Source organism: Schistocerca piceifrons, chromosome 3 (genome assembly GCF_021461385.2).
Source record: "Schistocerca piceifrons isolate TAMUIC-IGC-003096 chromosome 3, iqSchPice1.1, whole genome shotgun sequence".
In the NCBI taxonomy this organism is placed as follows: Eukaryota; Metazoa; Arthropoda; class Insecta; order Orthoptera; family Acrididae; genus Schistocerca; species Schistocerca piceifrons.
Window position 1 is genome coordinate 867,065,580 of NC_060140.1, and position 12,951 is coordinate 867,078,530.

Here is a 12,951-nt window from a genome sequence, read left to right on the forward strand (position 1 = left end):
ACCACTACTCTGTTTGCGTAACGTAGAGTGAATAATATATATATGCAGTTGTAGCGATAACTGAAAAAAATAACCTCATAAAATCATTAGCAAATTCTAAGTCTCAGTAATACAGGTGGAATAATCTATCTTAAGAACAAGTAATGTAACTCTTTAAAATCAAAGATGAGCTTGATGCATTTACTTAAATTGGATTTGCCATGTTGCACAGGAACTATTAGCTGTTGTTGGAACTACAGGTACTCCGATACTCGGGGTCTATACTGTACTGGTCAAAGATAACAAAGCATGGCTGCACTTGACGAGTACATTACGGCACTAGAGCTACTTCAAATGTCTCTGTTACATGTTATATTACCCACTCTCTAACAAGGGGATCGTGTCTACTCGTTATCAATGATTTCCTCCAAATTTATTCTACACTATTGGCCAGTAAAATTACTACACCAAGAAGAAATGCACATGATAGACGGGTATTCATTAGACAAATATATTATTCTAGAACTGACATGTGATTACAGTTTCACGCAATTTGGGTGCATAGATACTGAGAAATCAGTACCCAGAACAACCACCTCTGGCCGTAATAACGGCCTTGATACGCCTGGGCATTGAGTCAAACAGAGCTTGGATGGCGTATACAAGTACAGCTACCCATGCAGCTTCAACACGATACCACAGTTCATCAAGAGTAGTGACTGGCGTATTGTGACGAGCCAGTTGCTCGGCCACCACTGACCAGACGTTTTAAATTGGTGAGAGATCTGGAGAATGTGCTGGCCAGAGCAGCAGTCGAACATTTCCAGTATCCAGAAAGGCCCATACAGGACCTGCAACATGCGGCCGTGCATTATCCTGCTGAAATGTAGGGTTTCGCAGGGATCGAATGAAGGGTAGAGCCACGGATCGTAAAATGTAACGTCCACTGTTCAAAGTGTCGTCAATGCGAACAAGAGGTGACCGAGACATGTAACCAATGGCACCCCATACCATCACGCCGGGTGAAACGCCAGTATGGCGATGACGACTACACGCTTCCAAAGTGCATTCATCGCGATGTCGGAAAACACGGATGCGACCAATATGATGCTGTAAACAGAACCTGGATTCATCCGAAAAAATGACGTTTTGCCATTCGTGCACCTAGGTTCGTCGTTGAGTACACCATCGCAGGCGCTCCTGTCTGTGATGCAGCGTCAAGGGTAACCGCAGCCATGGTCTCCGTGCTGATAGTCCATGCTGCTGCCTACGTCGTCCAACTGTTCGTGCAGATGGTTGTTGTCTTGCAAACGTCCCCATGTGTTGACTCAGGGATCGAGACGTGGCTGCACGATCCGTTACATCCATGCGGATAAGATGCCTCTCATCTCGACTGCTAGTGATACGAGGCCGTTGGGAACCAGCACGGAGTTCCGTATTACCCTCCTGAACCCACCGATTCGATATTTTGCTAACAGTCATTGGATCTCGACAACGCGAGCACCAATGTCGCGATACGATAAACCGCATACGCGATAGGCTACAATCCGACCTTTATCAAGTGGGAAACGTGATGGTACGCATTTCTCCTCCTTACACGAGGCATCAGAACAACGTTTCACCAGGCAACATCGGTCAACTGCTGTTTGTGTATGAGAAATCGGCTGGAAACTATCCTCATGTCAGCACGTTGTAGGTATCGCCACCGGCGTCAATCTCGTGTGAATGCTCTGAAAAGCTAATAATTTGCATATCACAGCATCTTATTCCTGTCGGTTAAATTTCGCGTCTGTTGCACGTCATCGTCATGGTGTAGCAATTTTAATGGCCAGTAGTGCATATGCAGGGCTCAGCCAGGAGTTGAACTGACAGAAGTGGGAGCTCCAGATGTCCAAGTGTTTCGAAGAGATAGCATTTTTGGCGCAGATCGGGCGACGAATGAGCCATTTATATGGGGACGGGTTTGAAACACTTGCACAGGGTGACATTTGCACGGATCCTGGGGCTCTTGTCGGAATAACGAGCTTTCACAGGTACAGTCTAGCAGCTCAGCACAGCTGCTCGTGGAAGCTGGCTCGCACTCACACGATAGCAGTGAGCAACCACGTATCACTTCAGCAGAGCTCCTTAACACGTTTCGTGGTAAATTTATTTTTAGGCCTGTTGTATTAATGAGAAATGTCAATGAAATTCAGCCTAATGAGAACTGACAATGAAATTCGCCTTCTCTTTTAATATTTTGACGATGCTAAGAATGGGTGCCAGGTAAGTAAGAAACATGGTATTTCTTACGACTGTTGCACCCTTATGATGACTGCCGTTTTGCGAGGAAATTTGAACTGACAAATTTATACTTCGTTGCAATTTTATTCAAACGTTAAACATAAAAACATGGAATGTCAACGAGTATTACTTATTTTATCTTTCACTAAAGGATCAACGTCTGGTACCACTTTTCGAGTAATGCTACTTCGAAGGCAAGCTCTTAAGTTGACGTCTTCCAGTGAGCTTCTGGGGGTGGATTTTGTTCTCTTCATTGCATGAAAAGCAGCCTGTACATGCAATTTTAAACGTCGAGAAAACAGTAGCTGCAGATTTATAAAGTAGTGAAAATTTACATTGTGGGAACACACGTCTACAAGACTAGTTTTGCTATGAAGTTAATCACGCAAACGTTACACTGTACGTTTATAAGCTCTAGCTGTAGCCGAGTTGTCAAGGTAACCCAAAAATCAGTGAAACTGTGCAACCCTTTACAAAACTGAAATGTAGTGTGGTAACTTGATGTAACTGCAAATTCATTACCTGAGTGTTCCTCCTGAAAACAAAACTGTATTTTCACAGTGAAAACGTTGGAACTATTATTGTGACGTTTATTTCTCTGCTTCCATACGATGAATACTTTCTTCAGTCATATCACATAAAAGCGTTCTTTCTCTCTCTCTCTCTCCATGAGATAGGCTTCTCGTTGTGTGTCTTCCAAGTGTCCATAATCTTTTGCATCGAATCTGTTGGAATGCTTTTGTAAACTGAATTTTTTCGTGGTGTTCGAAGTTTTGAATCACATTAATAGAACACTAAGCGTATGAAGACACCATCTCACCATCTCACACAATAGACCTATAAATTAGACAGGCGGCACTGATACGTTGATGTTGATGTGTATGACCGTTTTCGAGATCCTAAACTAACCATCACGCTACCTTTAATCCCTTTAAAAGCGGGTGCTCTGCATTTTAAGGGCAAACTCCAACCTAAAGCTTCAAGTTTTTCGAAAAAAAAATTAAAGGCTATTTCATATCTTTGGACTGTTTACTCTTTTATCCCAAAACGATTTGCATACATTCGAATTACAAGTACGTCTAAGAAATGTTTGACATACGGACTGCGTAAGAGGCTGTGGAACACCGAAGGATGTCAAATATAATTTTTGATTTCCATCACTTTTATTCCGAACTTGCCATAAATTCAAACTGGCAAAAAAAGTAGAAAGATTTCCAGGAAAAGAAAAGCTAAACTGTTACTAGCCAGTCGCTGGAAATCAATTACTTTCCTGTTGGTTGTGTAAATACAAATTTAGGGAATACAGTGACATCCTGTTCAGTACAATCAACTAGCTCCAGGGCAATAGGCCTTTGCTTGCAATCGGATATCCCTACCACTACACCTACTCAAGAGTAGATTTTTATTCACAAAATTCGAGAACAATGCTACCCTGACGTTAAAATTACGAGAAGAAGCCTCATTTAGGCAGTAAGCGAAAAATTTATGGAGCCTGTGAATTTTAATGGGCGTGTGTCTTGTGGTAACATTCATTTTTTGAGAAAATGTTAAAATGCATTTCACTGTCAGTTTGGTTTCCTAAGCTGAATAAAATTTTTACAGGAAGTAGTCTTGATGTGTTTGCATACTTCTGTGCATTAATATTATCGAAAGTGTAATTTTTTTTTATTTTACCATCGCATTTGTGTACCTATAATTAAAGAAAATTTAAGACTGAAATTTGATACAAACACCGAAAACGATTTATTAACTTTTCTCATATAATGAATACACAGAGCCGTTGAGCTATGTCTTGTGAATGTACCTATAAAATCTGGCATGTCAAAATTGAGGTGTGAGTACCAAAAGTTGGTTTTCAAGAATACCATTAAAATCATACTAAAAACTGAAAACCCGAAAACCGGAGAAGTTATCAGCTTCAGAACATGGGTATTGGCACGTCTTTACATAACAGACACGATTTTAAATTCTGGTTGCTATTGGCAAAGTAGAAGAAAAGTTAAATTTTTGGGTGGAGTCTTCCCTTAAGTACTGCAGCGTATATATATATACCGTATGTTCGTATCTACCAAGCGGGTGCTGAAGGGCACGACGCTGCCCACCGATCGCCGTGTCATTCTCAGATGATAGGCGTCACTAGATGCAGATATGGAGGGCATGTGGTCTATGAAATCTCCTACCAAACGGGTCCTGAAGGGCACGACGGTGCCGACCGACCACCGTGCCATTCTCTCGTGATAGGCGTCACTAGATGCAGATATGGAGGGCTTGTGGTCGGTGAGCCGCTATCCCAGCCGTTGTCGGTTTTCGTGACCGCAGCCACTACTTTTCAGACAAGTAGCTTCTCAACCCGCCTCACAGGCACTGAGTGCACGCCGTGTCTAATAATGCGCCGAACCTAATTAAGGCGATTGCTCTGAAGGTAGCGCAGCGTTTGCATTCCTCCTGCCTTGCCAGTCGCCCGTGCCGCGCTTCCTAACCATGTCTCATTTTACGGCGAGCGCACACAACCCAGGTTGCGAGCGAGAGTGGGCGCTCTTGCTCACCTAGCCGCATCCTCGAAAGGCCTGGTATGGTCAACGACGAGGGTTACTAGAAATTAGTTACAACATGTGTTGAAAGGTTGCAAAATTGCTACTAGTAATCTTTATATGACAATTTATTTGGTATTTACCAGTTTCATGCTGGTTTGCTTATCTTCTAATGGAGGGAGAAAGTAAGGATTTAACTCATGTCATTTGCCTGATAGTCGGTGTACACCCACACAGATTTTGATTCTAAGAACGTCTAAATGCGAATGCTGCGTTTATTCCTGGAAAAATGTTGGCCACTCAGACAGTCTTGTCAGTCTTGATTAGGAAACGTTTTACTAATTTCAAGAGACATTTAGTAGACATTGTGTCATTTCTAGGGAACACCACCAGAGGAAATCTCTTTTCGTCCCACATTACATTTATTTACAATATTTACAGGATTTTCAATTATTAAATTAAACTACTTCTCAACATTTAAGATTTTTTTCCATGTTTCTGACGTTCTCTTCGTCATTGCAACTTCTGTGTCTAGACCACACAATTCAGAAATGATGTTAAATTCGCATTAGTTTGGAATTTTGTTAAAGGCTTTACAATCTTTCGTCAGTCTTCATTGCTGACACGTTTCCCATTTTCTTCTAAGTTTAAAATTAGTCGATCAATCTGGTGCCTTGGTATTCCATCTTCTCGAAGATCTTTCACTAATGAGTAAACATTGAAATGTGGTTTTGATATTAATACATTTATTTTCGGTTCCAACCTTCTGAGAGTTATTAGTGTGATGGCTCTTTCCACTACTGTTCCTCATATCTCTTGGAATATGTTCATTACCGAGTCACTGGCCCTCAAAGTAGTCACAAAAGTCCTGAAGATTTTCGTTTCATTCGTTCTGTCCTGAATACACAGCCAACCACCATCCAGCATTTCCACCGGAACATGTGCTGGAGCAGAACACATTCTTATGAAGCGGCGTATTTCCTCGTTTTACTTGGAGGTTGGAACGAGGACGCAGCAATGAACTTGTTTCCACAAACATTGGTTAAAATGATAACTGCAACCAGTAATCTCTGTTGCAGGAAACAGGAAACAAACTGTTAGCTGCTTAGGCGATGGCAAACTCAAAGTCCGTCATCGGAATTGCAGCTTTAGAAAACCGTTGGTATGTTTCTCGATTTTTATTTAGCAGCGAAGCGTAAACAATTGGAACACTGTTTGTTTTCTTCCCACAGCCATAAAGGTGGGCGTGGAATATAAACTAGAGTCCAAACTGCTTGCTCGAGCTCTTGAACGTTCCATTCACTAAGAACGAAGCGTAGTTTGATAAGCACACATTTCCCTATTCGTTCGCAAACACCAGTATTCTGGCATTCGGTCCTCTGCTGTGTAAAAAACGGCTACCATCATTCATAAGTAAATTAGTTTCTTGGAAGAACATTCCTAAATGGTTTAAATGGATCTGAGCACTATGAGACTTAACATCTGAGGTCATCAGTCCTCTAGAACTTAGAACTACTTACACCTAACCAACCTAAGGACAACACGCACATCAGTGCCCGAGGCAGGATTCGAACCTGCGACCGTAACGGTCGCGCGGTTCCAGACTAAAGCGCCTAGAACCGCTCGGCCACACCGGCCCGCCCACATTCCTCCAAAATCGGTGGGATCTTATGTATTTGCCATACATTTTCGCCTAATGCGATGTAAGGGTTGTTCTGCACTTCCGTGTGATGGCAACAATGTTACTAAGTCGTGATCTGGACTGAAGAGCTGCCCTCTTTCTTCAACGTGACTGATGTAACTAACGTCTGTTTCTTTTTCCCACTTCTTTGCGCTGACAAAGTGTTTTCGTATTTCGTTTGCTGCGTCATCTGGAATATAAATACGGTTATCATCCCCTAAAACAGAGTTATTTTTTGTAGATAGTCTTTCATTCTTTGCATTTATTATTTTTTAAGGTTACTCAAAGGCAGTAAGTCACTTCCTGTTTCTTAGTACAGTTTACTATATACTGACGGCTGTTGTAGATCAGTAAAGGCTTCCCGTTAGTGGTCTCGATGAACTACATTTCCTCAGCACAGAAACATGGAACACTAGTTGCGAGCCAGAGATCAACTGTAGCTCTGAACTCTGGGAGAAAGCCACCCACAGCAGGAACTGGTGCGGGGACAGGGAACTTTGTGCAAGAAATAGGCTTTGGCCTCCCCAGTACACGTAGCTTCTAGCGGCGAACAGGCCAGTGTATCCTGCTTCTGAAACGCCCTATCCACTACCTACAGTATCCTGGGCTCGGCACAAATGTCAACACATTCCCTGTCCGTACAAGTGTCGCTTCATGCAACGGTTACAAATTCGTGAGGATAGTCCCAAGGCATCGGTTAGCGCAGCTGAAAGACTTTAGGACGGTAATCGGAGGATCGTGGCACCGAGTCAATAGGTGAAGACCTTCTTTTGTTATTTTCAATTTTTCGTTAGCTACCCTGCAAGTAAACCGAAGCAATACTCGGTATAATGAAAGTAGTAATACTCTAATTAAATACATGAGAAGGAAAGGAACAGAAAAATCGTGGTTGCAAATGAATTTCCAAGAAAGTATTGTACCTACAGCGTTCACAACGACTCCATAAACAACTTTCCGAGAAGATAGTTTAATGAAACGCCACTGGACTTCGTATTCCGTTATTCTCATATTGACCGTTGAGCAGCCGTCGGCAACTGCACGCGGACAATTGGTTTCCGGTACGGGTGAGATTGGCCCAGCGGCCGTAGCGTACAACATTGGCTACGACTAGGAGCTCATTCACTTGCTAGCTCTCGACTCCTGTTCATTCCATGTTTAAACAAAAAACTGTTGGACACAGAGTAAAAATAACTTTGGTGAGCCCTGTACTTAGTTCTTGTAAAGTGTTAACTTATTTGCATTCAGCGCATATGTGTGTTCACATACAAAAAAACTTTCACATAAAGAAAACTTAAGATGCAGTTTGCACGTGTAATACAGTACAAAAATATTTCATTCGAGAATCTAGCTTCAGGCTCTTTTAAATGAAAATTGTGTTTGTATTCAAAAAAATGGTTCAAATGGCTCGGAGCACTATGGGACTCAACATCTCAGGTCATCAGTCCCCTAGAACTTAGAACTACTTAAACCTAACTAACCTAAGGACATCACACACATCCATGCCCGAGGCAGGATTCGAACCTGCGACCATAGCGGTCACGCGGTTCCACACTGAAGCGCTTAGAGCCGCACGGCCACACCGGCCGGCTGTGTTTGTATTCAGTGCTTATTTATGTAGGTGTGTGTTAAAGGGATCATATGTAATAAAAAATATTTATAACTACAAACATTTATAAAATTTTTGAAACCAATATCAGCGATCTTTTAATATTAAAATTTAAAGATTAAAAACAGTCTTGATCGCAACTTTTTACTTTTATTGGAGTGACCGGTTTCGATTCTATTTAAGAACCATCTTCAGACTCTGAAAAGTCATATTACCAGATAGAGGTATCGGTAAATAATATGTATATATACCCAGAACGATGGGTGGACTCCGTAGAGCAAGTTGCGCCGACCTTCGACGCTGGAATAACTGCTATTCGGCCAAGGAGGGAACGGTTATTAAATAGGCTTGGTCACGCCCACCATCCTAAGTGTGACATCATTGCTAGCCAATCAGAAAGACGTCTATGATTAGGTAAACACAAGAAGTTGATTAAGAAGTGCATTATAATTAAATTACATCGAAACATCATTATAAGTGATTATTCGTCTTAAAATATAAACTATAAAGTTTCCATGGTTTAAAATCAGCTAAAAGTATGCTGCCCTCTAACGTCTATTCTGCGAAGATGCAGCAAAGGCACTCTTCACATTAGTGCATAGCGAAAGACATAGATATCATAGCGTAGCATAAAGTAAGTATATGAAGGTTCTATTCTATCTAGTATAGATTACAAAAAAGTTAAAAAGTAGAAGCATGATGCTATTAGGTAATCTTTGACAGCACTGTAGATTGCCACACCGGAATAGGACGCAGTTTCCACTGCAACCTTCGATGTATCTTTGCTAGTAGCGTCTTCCTGTCGATTTAGCAACCTTTGGTGCATCTTCGCAGAATAGACGTTACAGGGCAGCATACTTTTAGCTGATTTTAAGCCATGGAACCTTTATACTTTATATTTCATGACGAATAATCACTTATAATAATGTTACGATGTAATTTAATTATAATGCACTTTTTAATCTACTTCTTGTGTTTACCGAAACATAGACGTCTTTCTGATTGGCTAGCAATGATGTCACACTCAGGACGGTGGGCGTGACCAAGCCTATTTAATAACCGTTCCCTCCTTGTCCAATTAGCTCTCCTCCAGAGCGGCTTCCCCCTCCTACTCCCCCACCCTCTCTTGTGCCCCCTTTCAGTGTCTCTGCACTCCCTCCTGCCCTGTCTTCACTCTTCGTCTCCCACCCCATGTGTCTCCTGCCTCTTTGTGTACCCACTGATGCCCCTCCTCTCTTCATCCCGCCGCTTCCTCTGCTGCCCCTTGCTCTCCCCTCCTTTTCCATCCTCTGACTTTTCCCTCAGCAGGTCCCACCTGGCAGTTTTATTCTTCATCGTGTGTGCTACAAGTGGGTTTTAAGTGTGTTGTTCTGCAGTGTTTTTAATACTGTGGCCGACTTTTAACCTGTGCATGTCCATTCAGTGTTTTCTGTGTTTTAAGAATCGCCAAATTTGTTTCTTAAGTTTCTGGTGACTTTTTTTCTTCAAATGTCCCCCATTAACATCTCCATGTCAGTCTATGTTTACCTCCATTTTCTCCCTTTACTCTGTTTCATGTCCCCCTTTTTATCGCCTTATGTATGTATGTAACATTCTTATTTTAGTTGCCATGTCACTCGGCTGAAGAGCGGCGGATTGTGCCGCTGACAGCCCTTCCCTGCCCATATGGGGCAGAGGAATGAAACCACAATAAAGAAAAAAAAAACCATGTCCGATTAGCAGTTATTCCAGCGCCGAAGGTCGGCGCAACTTGCTCCACGGAGTCCACCCACCATTTTGGGTATATTTATTCATTAGTTCTACATTTTGCTATGTATACTTACTATTTTGACGATTCCTCTATCTGACAATATGATTTTTCAGAGTCTGAAGATGGTTCTTAAATAGAATCGAAACCGGTCACTCCAGTAACAATAAAAACTTGCGATCAAGGCTGTCTTTAATCGTTAAATTACAACATATTCAGTTTTACTTCTGCTTATTTGCAATATAAGTAAAGTAAAAAACGAAAATAAAATTTTCGCCATGACACTCGATCTCACAACCCTCGGATAAGCTTTCCGCTGACTGGAAAGCACGCTGATATAAGTGGTTCATTCCTCACTTGTGCCGCACCAGAAATGCTACTTCTTTCTAACCCCTCGACCATCTGGAGTTCCCATTTCTGTCAATTTCATTTCTGACCGAGTCCTGCATGTGCCATAGATTTGGTGACGACCAGGCGTGGTCCCCTTGCAAGGGAATATTCTACAACATTCGAAAAAATTCCTTAACATTCGAGCATTTTCGTAGTGCCCACTGTGTCATCAGTGTTCTTGTTATCACATACCTGATGCCACAACCTCTGAGTGTCTCATAGGTACGACACGACATATCCAACCTGCAATGAAACGAATGCGATTATCAGTGGAAAAAAGAGTTGTAACTGAAGTTTAATTGTGGATTGTGTAAGGTTTACTACTTGTAGGATGTAGAGTTGGATTATTTTAGTTCTGTATGTATTATTTATACCTTTAGCTGGGTAGTTTCGAAGATATCCCTATTTTGTTCTGTTTAGAAGCGTCAGGTTTGTAAGAAATCTCGACTCTGTTTAGATAAAACCTTCAAATCTTGCCTCCAGCCTTCCCCCTCAGTCAGACTCACAAAAATCTCCCTCTATTGTCTGTTATTTGTCTCCATTTTTCCACAGACTCGACTACTTGAATAGTTTGAAAGCCTACATCTTGATATTGTTATTTCCTTTTCTGTAGTGGTCGTCAAAACTTCCTTCTTTCTAATTCCTAGTGAACTCTCCAGATGATTGGAACTGTCTCCACTTTCATGCTAAGATAAACTGTCGGGTAGCGTTGCTCAAGTCGTACTGTTTAAGGAAGAATTATTGTATTTTGTACAGTAGTTTACACAACACAATTTTTTTTCGAACACAAAAGCTTTATTTCTTATGCTATCAACCAGCTTCCACAAAAATAAGAAAATCTTTTCTCGAAATGAAAAACAAAGTTTCTTTACAGTTTCCTCTTATTGTACACTGTCTTCGTCACATTGATCAACTGAAACAAATAGTTTTTAGTTCGTCTGTAATCTTCATCAACGCGTAAGTTTTACCCGTACGATTTACAAATTCTCCACACGAACGACGTTTCAAACCAGAACTACAGACATACCGTCAAATTTTCTACTGTTGATTATGTTTAAATGAATGGCAGAGTAACACTAAAATAGATATAATACAGAACAATTACTTTATCATCATATTCTTCTCTGAAATTGCTCACAATTGAATAAGAGAATGTAATAAAAATAGCGGAAGAAACGTACTTGTTAATTATTTACTCGAGCGGTCTAAGGCGCTGCAGTCATGGACTGTGCGGCTGATCCCGGCGGAGGTTCGAGTCCTCCCTCAGGCATAGATGTGTGTGTTTGACCTTAGGATAATTTACATTAAGTAGTGTGTAAGCTTAGGGACTGATGACCTTAGCAGTTAAGTCCCATAAGATTTCACACACATTTGAACATTTTTGAAATTTTTACTGTCACGACAACCAGCCGTCTGCTCACTTGTTTTTGCTTACTCGTACGATTGCTTAGTTCAATTTTGCACCACTTCATGTCGCATTTTACAACTGTCGATTTTTATAAACTGAAGTAAGATTTAGAAAGTGGTACGACTAACGCAGCTGTACGCCACAAAGTGGGTGAAATATTTGTAAGAGTGCCACGCAACTGACTCATATAAAACGTTCGGAACCTTGATTTCGATGTACCAGTCGGCTGTTGTCACATGTCTGTGGATGCGTATCTCTGGCATGCTCTGTCTCGAGCAGGTTACTGTGTCATTTTGTCTAATAGTCATAGAGGACTGTAATGCAGTTGCAGGGGAGCGAATAGAAGAAAAGGTTACAGGAATGAGAGAGGAGAAAGACTAACTGAGTTCTGTAAATTTCAGCTAGTAGTAACGAATACTCTCTTCCAGAATCACAAAAGGAGGAGGTATACTTGCAAAAGACAGAAGACACAAGATGAACCAGGAACTGTACGAAATTAAGACCAACTTCAAGAAAAACAATAGCAGACACTTTTTCGGGAAATTCAAAAAGAGTCTGATTGCATACAAGGGTAGAGAACTGTTTATAAGAGATAAGAAAGGGGAGCTCGCTGTCAGTGCGAAGGACAACTGTCAGATTTTTGCAGAGCACTTTCACGACCTGCTGAGCTGTGAACCACCTGAAGAAGAGCTGGAACTGGGGACTGACACAGAAGAGAGAGAGCCACGCCCTCCAACCAGGGATGAAGTCGCACATGCCATAAGCGATCTGAAGAATAATAAGGCAACTGGAGAAGATGGTATAGCAGCCAAGATGATAATGTGGGGAGACAACAAAGCAATAGTCAACGTCACCAACATAATTCACCAGATCTGGTGAACAAAGAAGTTGCCAGAAGGATGGAAGAATGCAATTGTAGTACCAATACATAAGAAGGGGGACCAGAGAGATGCAAACTGTGGTGTCACCGCCAGACACCACACTTGCTAGGTGGTAGCTTAAATCGGCCGCGGTCCATGTAGTACATGTCGGACCCGCGTGTCGCCACTGTGATCGCAGACCTAGCGCCACCACCAAGGCAGGTCTCGTGATACGAGAGAGGACTCGAGCCCAGTTGTACGAGAACCAAGCTACCGCCCAGTTGTACGAGAACCTAGCTACCGCCCAGTTGTACGAGAACCTAGCTACCGCCCAGTTGTACGAAGCCTTTCTCTCTCATTAGCCGAGAGACAGAATAGCCATCAGCTAAGTTAATGGCTACGAACTAGCAAGGAGCCATTTGTATCAGTGCCTATAGCTTACGAGTATTCAAGAGAGATGTATTCC